This window comes from Coregonus lavaretus (assembly GCF_964263955.1).
Source record: "Coregonus lavaretus genome assembly, chromosome: 36".
In the NCBI taxonomy this organism is placed as follows: Eukaryota; Metazoa; Chordata; class Actinopteri; order Salmoniformes; family Salmonidae; genus Coregonus; species Coregonus lavaretus.
The window spans coordinates 11,284,590-11,297,508 of record NC_140023.1 but is presented as its reverse complement, the minus strand read 5'-3'; the positions used below and the strand labels follow the sequence as shown (position 1 = coordinate 11,297,508).

The 12,919-nt window shown below is 40.9% G+C and overlaps 1 pseudogene across 1 annotated transcript in view; it reads left to right on the top strand.

Moving 5' to 3' along the window:
* LOC311110529 (tumor necrosis factor receptor superfamily member 6-like) overlaps positions 1 to 11,078 on the top strand; it is a 35,355-nt pseudogene extending 24,277 nt beyond the window's left edge. Inside the window, exon 11 of the transcript in view lies at positions 11,033 to 11,078. The product of the transcript in view is annotated as a tumor necrosis factor receptor superfamily member 6-like (transcript). The remainder of the gene's footprint in view (positions 1 to 11,032) is intronic.
* Positions 11,079 to 12,919: the final 1,841 nt, after the last annotated feature.

The following is a 12,919-nucleotide window of genomic DNA, read 5'->3' as shown; positions in this document are numbered from 1 at the left end:
AAGGAGCAAACTAGCTCAACCGAGCAAACAGTAAATATCCAGCCTACCGGCACGACAGTAAAACAATCACACACAACACCTGACAAACACAACGAGAACTAAATAGGACACTAATGACACTAAATGATAACAGGTGTGACAACAATCAGACAAAAGCAAACGAATATAGAAACATGCAACGGTGGCAGCTAGTATTCCGGAGACGACGAACGCCGAAGCCTGCCCGAGCAAGGAAGAGAGGCAGCCTCGGCCGAAACCGTGACACATACATACATATAGTACCAGTCAAAAGTTTGGACACACCTACTCATTCAAGGGTTTTTCTTTATTTTTGCTATTTTCTACATTGTAGAATAATAGTGAAGACAACAAAACTATAAAATAACACATATGGAATCAAAGAACTGTTAAACAAATCAACATATATTCTATATTTGAGATTCTTCAAATAGCCACCCTTTGCCTTGATGACAGCTTTGCACACTCTTGGCATTCTCTCAACCAGCTTCATGAGGTAGTCCCCTGGAATGCATTTCAATTAACAGGTGTGCCATCTTAAAAGTTAATTTGTGGAATTTCTTTCCTTACTGATGCGTTTGAGCCAATCAGTTGTGTTGTGACAAGTTGGAAGGGGAGGGGGTGGGGGTATACAGAAGATAGCCCTATTTGGTAAAAGACCAAGTCCATATTATGACAAGAACAGCTCAAATAAGCAAAGAGAAATGACAGTCCATCATTACATTAAGACAAGGTCAGTCAACCCGGAAAATTTCAAGAACTTTGAACGTTTCTTCAAGTGCAGTCGCAAAAACCATCAAGCGCTATGATGAAACTGGTAATGAATGGTGTGGCTGTTGAACAAGTTGAGGAGACTAAATTACTTGGCGTTACCTTAGTTTACAATCATGGTCAAAACATATAGATACAATGGTTGTAAAGATGGGGAGAGGTCTGTCCGTAATAAAGAGATGCTCTGCTTTTTTGACACCACACTCCAAAAAGAAAGTTCTGCAGGCTCTAGTTTTGTCTAATCTTGATTATTGTCCAGTCGTGCAGTCCAGTGCTGCAAGGAAAGACCTAGTTAAGCTGCAGATGGCCCAAAACAGAGCGGCACATCATGCTCTTCATTGTAATCAGAGGGCTGATATAAATACTATGGATGCCAATCTCTATTGGCTAAGAGTTGAGGAGAGACTGACTGCATCACTTCTTCTTTTTATAAGAAACGTTGTGTTGAAAATCCAAAATTGTTTGCATAGTCAACTTACACACAGCTCTGACACACACACTTACCCCACCAGACATGCCACCAGGGGTCTTTTCACAGTCCCCAAATCCAGAACAAATTCAAGAAAGCATACAGTATTATATAGAGCCATTATTGCATGGAACTCCGTTCCATCTCATATTGCTCAAATAAACAGCAAACCTTGTTTAAAAAAACAGATAAAGCAAGACCTCACGGCACAACGCCTCTCCCCTATTTGACCTAGATAGTTTGTGTGTATGTATTGATATGTAGGCTAAGTGTGCCTTTAAAAAAATGTATTTAGTTCTGTCCTTGAGCTGTTCTTGTCTGTTAATGTTCTGTATTATGTAATGTTTCATGTTTTGTGTGGACCCCAGGAAGAGTAGCTGCTGCTTTTGCAACAGCTAATGGTGATCCTAATAAAATACCAAAATACCACATACCAGCCTCAGAAATTGCAGCCCAAATAAATGCTTCACAGAGTTCAAGTAACAGACACATCTCAACATCAACTGTTCAGAGGAGACTGTGTGAATCAGGCCTTCATTATCAAATTGCTGCAAAGAAACCACTACTAAAAGACACCAATAAGAAGAAGAGACTTGCTTGGGCAAATAAACACGAGCAATGGACATTAGACCAGTGGCAATTTGACCTTTGGTCTGGAGTCCAAATGAGAGTTTTTTGATTCCAACCGCCGTGTCTTTGTGAGATGCGGTGTGGGTGAACGGATGATCTCCACATGTGTATTTCCCATGCATGGAGGAGGAGGTGTTATGTTGTGGGGGTGCTTTTCTGGTGACACTGTCTGTGATTTATTTAGAATTCAAGGCACACTTAATCAGCATGGCTACCACAGCATTCTGCAGCGATATGCCATCCCATCTGGTTTGGGCTTAGTGGGACTATCATTTGTTTTTCAACAGGACAATGACCCAACACACCTCCAGGCTGTGTAAGGGCTATTTTACCAAGAAGGAGAATGATGGAGTGCTGCATTAGATGACTTGGCCTCCACAATCCCCCTAAATCAACCTAATTGAAATGGTTTGGGATGAGTCGGACCGCAGAGTGAAGGAAAAGCAGCCAGCATATGTGGGAACTCCTTCAAGACTGTTGGAAAAGCATTCCAGGTGAAGCTGGTTGAGAGAATACCAAGAGTGTGCAAAGCTGTCATCAAGGCAAAGGTTGGCTATTCGAAGAATCTCAAATATAAATTATTTTTTGATTTGTTTAACACTTTTTTGGTTCCTACATGATTCCATATGTGTTATTTCATAGTTTTGATGTCTTCACTATTATTCTACAACGTAGAAAATAGTCAAAATAAAGAAAAACCCTTGAATGAGTAGGTGTGTCCGAACTTTTGACCGGTACTGTATATATTCGAAAGCATAGCTCTTGTGATTACAAAAATATTTGTATCCACATTTGTTTTGAGACTAGATATGGTTCATATTATTGCAGAAAAATGGTATACATGGTTTATAGGCTGACTGATGTATATGACAATTGGACATGTTTTTTATATCCCATTTTTAAGTACGCTCTTGGTTTGACCTGTACTTGCACTTTGTAAACCATTTGGCATTAATAGTTGCCAAATCATATTGGCAGATACATCTGATGAATTTCAGACTATTTATTTATCCCCAAGCCAAGAGTGTTAATGTATGTAAGATTGTAAAATCCCAGCACAAAATACAGAAAATATGAAAAAGATTTGAGCTGTTACTGTGTACTTCTGTTTCAGTTTGTCAGAGGGCATCAAATTAACTGCAAAACAAGTGAAACTGCACATCTCACTTATTTCCACAAGGTATATTATAAAGAGTGCCTCTACCTGTTATTCTTTCATCTCTCACTCAATTGGTGGAGTCAACCACTAGCCATAAAATAATCATGAGGGTTTACACCAACTTCTCATGAACCAGAACCAAATTGTAACTTTGTGCTTGCTTACAAACAGAGCCACGATAGACTTAGGCTAAAATTGGCTTTATAATGTTATAACATAGTATGGTGTGTTCACATACAATTTGAAGGTGGTGATGACCAGTGGAAAACAATCCTACTTTCAAAGAAATGAAAGTTGGGCACTTGTTTATATTGCAGTGCAATTAATTGCCTACATTTTATCTACACAATGTCCCTTTCCAGATTGTGTGGCAAACCAATCAAAGGTCAACAAAGATAGTGGAGTAAGACATTAATTTATTTGAAGACTGGCAATCTCCTCCTGATTAAGTGGCAGTTATGAAACAGGGCCGTGAAGCTTATGAGGCGTAGCCTGGCTGACGCCACCCACGTGACGACGTAGTTAGGTGTTAGCCAGGCTATATGAAGTAAGGGTATATGAAGAAATGGGTGAAAAGCCCATAATTGTCTAGTATTTCAGTCAAATACCTAAATGATCTACCGCTTATCTGAATAGTTTCTTGAAAAACTGTTGAAAAGGATAACCTGCATTGTAAAAAAAATAATCTGGAAGCCAGTTACTTGTAAGTTACTGTTAAAAAAGATACAGTATGTTTCCGTAAATTCCAAAGAAACTTTGGTTTAATAGAACACTACTGTAAAGTTTTGTTTTCTCCCTCAAACATTGCCACTCAGTCACTTTCCCATAGGGGGAGGAAAATGAAAGGTGAGGATCTAAAAGTGACCACAGTTATTCAAAGGCACAGAGAAAGAAAACTTAAAGCCATGCCTGTACTTGTCAATTCACAGTAGTTTTATTCACTCACGCTTTATTTTGTAAGGTGAGTCATTTGAGGAATTAACCAACATTTTTCTCACCAGGCGAAGTGGCTAATGTTATAGAAAGATACACCACAATACCATGACTCAACATCAGCACCATGGAACTGTATACTTTACAATACCTGTATTATGCAGTCTTTCTATTGAGTTATGTTAATAAAGAAAAATAGAGCAGTGTCTGCCAGGGTTGGGGTCAATTCAAATTGAAGGCAGTCAACTTAGGAAGTAAACTGCAATTCCAATTCAATAATTGAAAAAATTCCATGTTCAATGACTACTTAACAAACTGAAAAGTATAAGCTTTTTTTTTTTAAATAAATAAATAAATAAAAACATTGCATTTTTAATTCAAATTCTGTATTGACTGCCTTCAATTCAAATTGACTCCAACCCTGGTGCCTTCAAGAATTGGTCCAACAGTTATGTTAGAGCGGTGAAGGTACTCATACAGCAATATCTGACATACACAACCACCTATGTATGCACATACAGTGCATTCGGAAAGTATTCAGACTTGACTTTTTCAGCCTTATTCTAAAATTGATTACATTGTTGTTCCCCTCATCAATCTACACACAATACCCCATAATGACAAAGCAAAAACAGATTTTTAGAAATGTTTGTACATTTATTAAAAAATAAAAACTGTTATCACATTTACATACAGTGGGGAAAAAAAGTATTTAGTCAGCCACCAATTGTGCAAGTTCTCCCACTTAAAAAGATGAGAGAGGCCTGTAATTTTCATCATAGGTACACGTCAACTATGACAGACAAAATGAGAAAAGAAAATCCAGAAAATCACATTGTAGGATTTTTAATGAATTTATTTGCAAATTATGGTGGAAAATAAGTATTTGGTCAATAACAAAAGTTTCTCAATACTTTGTTATATACCCTTTGTTGGCAATGACACAGGTCAAACGTTTTCTGTAAGTCTTCACAAGGTTTTCACACACTGTTGCTGGTATTTTGGCCCATTTCTCCATGCAGATCTCCTCTAGAGCGGTGATGTTTTGGGGCTGTCGCTGGGCAACACAGACTTTCAACTCCCTCCAAAGATTTTCTATGGGGTTGTGATCTGGAGACTGGCTAGGCCACTCCAGGACCTTGAAATGCTTCTTACGAAGCCACTCCTTCGTTGCCCGGGCGGTGTGTTTGGGATCATTGTCATGCTGAAAGACCCAGCCACGTTTCATCTTCAATGAACCTTGCTGATGGAAGGAGGTTTTCACTCAAAATCTCACGATACATGGCCCCATTCATTCTTTCCTTTACACGGATCAGTCGTCCTGGTCCCTTTGCAGAAAAACAGCCCCAAAGCATGATGTTTCCACCCCCATGCTTCACAGTAGGTATGGTGTTCTTTGGATGCAACTCAGCATTCTTTGTCCTCCAAACACGACGAGTTGAGTTTTTACCAAAAAGTTCTATTTTGGTTTCATCTGACATTCTCCCAATCCTCTTCTGGATCATCCAAATGCACTCTAGCAAACTTCAGACGGGCCTGGACATGTACTGGCTTAAGCAGGGGGACACGTCTTGCACTGCAGGATTTGAGTCCCTGGCGGCGTAGTGTGTTACTGATGGTAGGCTTTGTTACTTTGGTCCCAGCTCTCTGCAGGTCATTCACTAGGTCCCCCCGTGTGGTTCTGGGATTTTTGCTCACCATTCTTGTGATCATTTTGACCCCACGGGGTGAGATCTTGCGTGGAGCCCCAGATCGAGGGAGATTATCAGTGGTCTTGTATGTCTTCCATTTCCTAATAATTGCTCCCACAGTTGATTTCTTCAAACCAAGCTGCTTACCTATTGCAGATTCAGTCTTCCCAGCCTGGTGCAGGTCTACAATTTTGTTTCTGGTGTCCTTTGACAGCTCTTTGGTCTTGGCCATAGTGGAGTTTGGAGTGTGACTGTTTGAGGTTGTGGACAGGTGTCTTTTATACTGATAACAAGTTCAAACAGGTGCCATTAATACAGGTAACGAGTGGAGGACAGAGGAGCCTCTTAAAGAAGAAGTTACAGGTCTGTGAGAGCCAGAAATCTTGCTTGTTTGTAGGTGACCAAATTCTTATTTTCCACCATAATTTGCAAATAAATTCATTAAAAATCCTACAATGTGATTTTCTGGATTTTTTTCTTCTCAATTTGTCTGTCATAGTTGACGTGTACCTATGATAAAAATTACAGGCCTCTCTCATCTTTTTAAGTGGGAGAACTTGCACAATTGGTGGCTGACTAAATACTTTTTTTCCCCACTGTAAGTATTCAGGCCCTTTACTCAGTACTTTGTTGAAGCACCTTTGGCAGCAATTACAGCCTCGAGTCTTCTTGGGTATGACGCTACAAACTTGGCACACTTGTATTTGGGGAGTTTCTCCCATTCTTCTCTGCAGATCTTCTCAAGCTCCGTCAGGTTGGATGGGGAGCATTGCTGCACAGCTATTTTCAGGTCTCTTCAGAGATGTTCAATCAGGTTCAAGTCTGGGCTCTGGCTGGGCCACTCAAGGACATTGAGACTTGTCCCGAAGCCACTCCTGCGTTGTCTTGGCTGTGTGCTTAGGGTCGTTTTCCTCTTGGAAGGTGAACCTTCGCCCCAGTAGGCGGTCCTGAGCGCTCTGGAGCAGGTTTTCATCAAGGATCTCTCTGTACTTTGCTACGTTCATCTTTGCCTCGATCCTGACTAGTCTCTCAGTCCCTGCCGCTGAAAAACATCTCCACAGCATGATGCTGCCACCATCATGCTTCACCGTAGCGATGGTGCCAGGTTTCCTCCAGATGTGACACTTTGCATTCAGGCCAAAGAGTTCAATCTTGGTTTCATAAGACCAGTGAATCTTGTTTCTCATTGTCTGAGAGTCTTTAGGTGCCTTTTAGCAAAGGCAAGTGGGCTGTCATGTGCCTTTTACTCAGGAGTGGCTTCCGTCTGGCCACTCTACCATAAAGGCCTGATTGGTGGAGTGCTGCAGAGATGGTTGTCCTTCTGGAAGTTTCTCCCATCTACACAGAGGAACTCTAGAGCTCTGTCAGCGTGACCGTTGGGTTCTTGGTCACCTCCCTGACCAAGGCCCTTCTCCCCCTATTGCTCAGTTTGGCCGGGCGGCCAGCTCTAGGAAGAGTCTTGGTGGTTCTAAACTTCTTCCATTTAAGAATGATGGAGGCCACTGTGTTCTTGGGGATCTTCAATGCTGGTGTAATGTTTTGGTACACTTCCCCAGATCTGTGCTTCGACACAATCCTGTCTCGGAGCTCTACGGACAATTCCTTCGACCTAATGGCTTGGTTTTTGCTCTGACATGCACTGTCAACTGTGGTGTCTTTATATAGACAGGTGTGTGTGCCTTTCCAAATCATGTCCAATCAAGTTGTAGAAACATCTCAATGATGATCAATGGAAACAGGATGCACCTGAGCTCAATTTCGAGTGTCATAGCAAATGGTCTGAATACTTATGTAAATAAGGTATCTGTTTTTTATTATTAATACATTTGCAAAAATGTCTAAAAACCTGGTTTCGCTTTGTCATTATGGGGTACTGTGTGTAGATTGCTGAGGATTATTTTTCTTAATTTAAACCATTTTAGAATAAGGCTGTAACGTAACAAAATGTGGAAAAAGTCAAGGGGTCTGAATACTTTCCGAAGGGACTGTATTCATACTCCCACGTCTTTCTTGCCCGAGAGCTATGACATCACACCTGCTTTGAAACTCTGTTGACTAACTGAGGTTGACACTCCGGTAGAGCTAATGTGCTTGGCTACAGTTCAGTTGGAGTTAAGCTTTTTGGGGTTAGGCTGCTGTGGCAGCACTCATATCCCCATTAGTTAAACCTGAGCCAGGTTTCCATTGCTCCATTAGTGTCACATTTTCCCAGACTGGGCTTCAATGCCATACAGCACTCCTTCTGTAGCCTCCAACTGCTGTTAAATGATAGTAAAACTAAATGCATGCTCTTCAATCGAACGCTGCTTGCACCCGCCCGCCCGACTAGAATCACTACTCTCGGCAGGTCTGACTTAGAATATGTGGACAACTACAAATACCTAGGTGTCTGATTAGACCGTAAACTCTCCTTCCAGACTCACATTGAGCATCTCCAATCCAAAGTTAAATCTAGAATCAGCTTCCTATTTCGCAACAAAGCCTCCTTCACTCATGCTGCCAAACATGCCCTCGTAAAATGGACTATCCTACCGATCCTTGACTTCGGCGATGTCATTTACAAAATAGCCTTCAACACTCTACTCAGCAAATTGGATGTAGTCTATCACAGTGCCATCCATTTTGTCACCAAAGCCCCATATACTACCCACCATTGTGACCTGTACGCTCTCGTTGGCTGGCCCTCACTACATATTCGTCGCCAAACCCACTGGCTCCAGGTCATCTATAAATCACTGCTAGGCAAATCCCCGCCTCATCTTAGCTCATTGGTCATCATAGCAACTCCCACCCGTAATGTGCACTCCAGCAGGTACAGTGAGGGAAAAAAGTATTTGATCCCCTGCTGATTTTGTACGTTTGCCCACTGACAAAGAAATGATCAGTCTATAATTTTAATGGTAGGTTTATTTGAACAGTGAGAGACAGAATAACAAGAAAAAAATCCAGAAAAACGCATGTAAAAAATGTTATACATTGATTTGCATTTTAATGAGGGAAATAAGTATTTGACCCCTCTGCAAAACATGACTTAGTACTTGGTGGCAAAACCCTTGTTGGCAATCACAGAGGTCAGACGTTTCTTGTAGTTGGCCACCAGGTTTGCACACATCTCATGAGGGATTTTGTCCCACTCCTCTTTGCAGATCTTCTCCAAGTCATTAAGGTTTCGAGGTTGACATTTGGCAACTCGAACCTTCAGCTCCCTCCACAGATTATCTATGGGATTAAGGTCTGGAGACTGGCTAGGCCACTCCAGTACCTTAATGTGCTTCTTCTTGAGCCACTCCTTTGTTGCCTTGGCCGTGTGTTTTAGGTCATTGTCATGCTGGAATACCCATCCACGACCCATTTTCAATGCCCTGGCTGAGGGAAGGAGGTTCTCACCCAAGATTTGACGGTACATGGCCCAGTCCATCGTCCCTTTGATGCAGTGAAGTTGTCCTCTCCCCTTAGCAGAAAAACACCCCCAAAGCATAATGTTTCCACCTCCATGTTTGACGGTGGGGATGGTGTTCTTGGTGTCATAGGCAGCATTCCTCCTCCTCCAAACACGGCGAGTTGAGTTGATGCCAAAGAGCTCCATTTTGGTCTCATCTGACCACAACACTTTCACCCAGTTCTCCTCTGAATCATTCAGATGTTCATTGGCAAACTTCAGACGGCCCTGTATATGTGCTTTCTTGATCAGGGGGACCTTGCGGGCGTTGCAGGATTTCAGTCCTTCACGGCGTAGTGTGTTACCAATTGTTTTCTTGGTGACTATGGTCCCAGCTGCCTTGAGATCATTGACAAGATCTCCCGTGTAGTTCTGGGCTGATTCCTCACCGTTCTCATGATCATTGCAACTCCACGAGGTGAGATCTTGCATGGAGCCCCAGGATGAGGGAGATTGACAGTTATTTTGTGTTTCTTCCATTTGCGAATAATCGCACCAACTGTTGTCACCTTCTCACCAAGCTGCTTGGCGATGGTCTTGTAGCCCATTCCAGCCTTGTGTAGGTCTACAATCTTGTCCCTGACATCCTTGGAGAGCTCTTTGGTCTTGGCCATGGTGGAGAGTTTGGAATCTGATTGATTGATTGCTTCTGTGGACAGGTGTCTTTTATACAGGTAACAAACTGAGATTAGGAGCACTCCCTTTAAGAGTGTGCTCCTAATATCAGCTCGTTACCTGTATAAAAGACACCTGGGAGCCAGAAATCTTTCTGATTGAGAGGGGGTGAAATACTTATTTCCCTCATTAAAATGCAAATCAATTTATAACATTTTTGACATGCGTTTTTCTGGATTTTTGTTGTTGTTATTCTGTCTCTCACTGTTCAAATAAACCTACCATTAAAATTATAGTGGGCAAACGTACATTTGCACACACTGTATATAGATTTTCTATTTTGTTACTGACTGTACGTTGTGTTTATTCCATATGTAACTCTGTGTTGTTGTTGTTTTTATCGCACTGCTTTGCTTTATCTTGGCCAGGTCGCAGTTGTAAATGAGAACTTGTTCTCAACTGGCTTGTCTGGTTAAATAAAAGTTAAATTAAAAAAAATCCTAGGACTTGGACACCCGCGCAATAAAAATTAAATGGCTGAGGGAAGGTGGGTGGGGAATATTGTTCCTACGCTGCCAGCATGAGTCATCTTCATAGAATTTGTTTTGTCCATTGGGGCCGAGGGTTGGAGCACTAGTTGTTATAAGTGGAGCGGGATGAGTTGATTTAATCAACAACTTGTGATCACGCAGACAGCTAAATACACAAGTAGATAATCTAATCTCAGGTTGTAATTAAATTCAGTAAACCAGAAACTTTTGCTCTGGCCCTGTTGTTTTCAACCTTTATCTGCAAAAATCAACTACTTCAAACAACTTAAACTTACCTGTATTATCTAGTCGAATCCTCTGTGTGTGTGTGTTTAACTATACTTTTGGGGACCAGAAGTCCCCACGAGAATAGTAATCAAACAAACATTTGACCAACTGGGGACATTGTGTTAGTCCCCACAAGGTCAAATGCTTTTTCTAGGGGGTTAAGGTTTGAATTAGTTTTAGAATTAGGTTTAGGGTTAGGGTTAGGAGCTAGGGTTAGTTTTAGGGTTAGGGTTAGGAGCTAGGGTTAGGTTTAGGGTTAGGGTTAAGGTTAGGTTAGGTTAGGGAAAATAGGTTTTTGAATGGGACTGAATTGTGTGTCCCCACAAGGTGTGTGTGCGTGCGTGTGTGTACTGTACTGTATGCTGTATATGTGTATAAAACCTTTCTATCAGTTGTCAAATCATGGGGTAATGTATGTGTTATGACCCACTTACAATAATGGCATCACATGATACACATAAGTTCCTTTTTCTCATGCCTCTCTCTCAGCTGGCTAGTGGTCAAACTTTCCCCATTGGTTTCGGATTCTGTCTGAGAAAGAAAACTGAACACAGAAACATCCTGAGTGATATTTTGAGTCTCTGCTCATTATCCTGTCTGTCTACTCTCACTTCTGCAGTTGATGTCGATCGAAAGTGATGGAAGAAATGTACCAGTGGTTAGCCACCACAAAACAATGTTACCTATACTTTCTGATATAATCTAGAGATGTCACAATTGTCTCCATAAGAGGAAAAGGGGTAGACCGCATCAACCATGAAGACAATTATACGAAAAAACTATTTTAGTCCATAGTCTAATATTTGTCTACTTTGGGGTGACAAAGTCTAATGATGATTTTCATTAAGGTCCATGTCTGTGGGTTATATTTTGGTATGATTGCCACTTATCGGAGGTAGCTAAATGTGGTTATCGCTGCATTATATATCATGACCCCTATGCAGTTAGTTGGGCCAACAGGATTGAGGGTATAAAATGTAATTTTCTATTATCAGGGAACAATCTTCTCAAACTAAGGCAATTTGATATTATTAACTTCATAATACAACACATATTAAGGTATGAAACAATTGTATTGGTAATGACATCTGTATGGTCCCACCTGGGGTGGGGGTCAAAGGTCATACATGTCATTATTTTAGGGTACATCGAGACAGAATGAGCAGTATATATATATATTTTTATTTTACCTTTATTTAACTAGGCAAGTCAGTTAAGAACAAATTCTTATTTACAATGACGGCCTACACCGGCCAAACCCGAACGACGCTGGGCCAATTGTGCGCCGCTCTATGGGACTCCCAATCACGGCCGGTTGTGATACAGCCTGGAATCAAACCAGGGGATCTGTAGTGACACCTCAAGCACTTAGACCGCTGCGCCACTCGGGAGTATTGGGATGTGCTCTGTTACCACGTGATACCCTAGATGATGACTACTCCAAATTTAAGACAGAACAAGGAAACCCATTAGGAAAGTATTTTTTTAGCTACGGTATATAGAGTCATCATAGACTTTGTCTATAATCAGTCCCAGCATCCAATTTTCAACATGACCGCCATTTATTTCAATGGGGAGGAACTGCATTGATTTTGCATGGCCATAACGTAATTTGTGTAATAAAACAAAAATTGGCTTACAATGTGTGTTAAAATGAGGACAACCCAAAATGATTGTCCATGTATATCAGTTATATGTATTTAGCAAAATATGACCAGAATAGTGGTAAAAATATGCCCAAAAAGCTGTCTGAATTGTTGAGATTTGTAGCCGTTTCAAATATATTACATTAAAACACTTGGAAAATGATTTAGATGCATTCAGTGATGTCTAGTGTTGTAAAATGTGATGTAAAATCTGCCCCATACATTGCACCCCAAATGAAATCCCATAGGAATGCATTACGTCCAGCAAGGAGGTACAGGTAACCCATTTACGCTAAATGCCTACATAATAAGTGCACCGAACTTTACATGAGGCTAGGAAAAGTCTAAACCATGATGCCTAGCTATTGCTGATTTAACCATAGGATAAACATTTTCCAATATGGCCGCCAACAGGCTCTACTGGTGTTTATTGGATGGGTCTGACATTGCCACAACTCTTTTAATAATAGGTGGAATATGTCTAATGATAATTACATTAAATGATTATAGTTATGTCTGAGTGTTGGAGTGTGCCCCTGGCTATCCGTCAATAAGAAAATCTGGTTTGCTCAATATAAGGAATTTGAAATGATTTATAATTTTACTTTTACTTTTGATACTTAAGTACATTTTAGCAATTCCATTTACTTTTGATACTTAAGTATATTTAAAACCAAATACTTTTAGACTTTTACTCAAGTAGTATTTTACTGGGTGACTTTCACTTTTA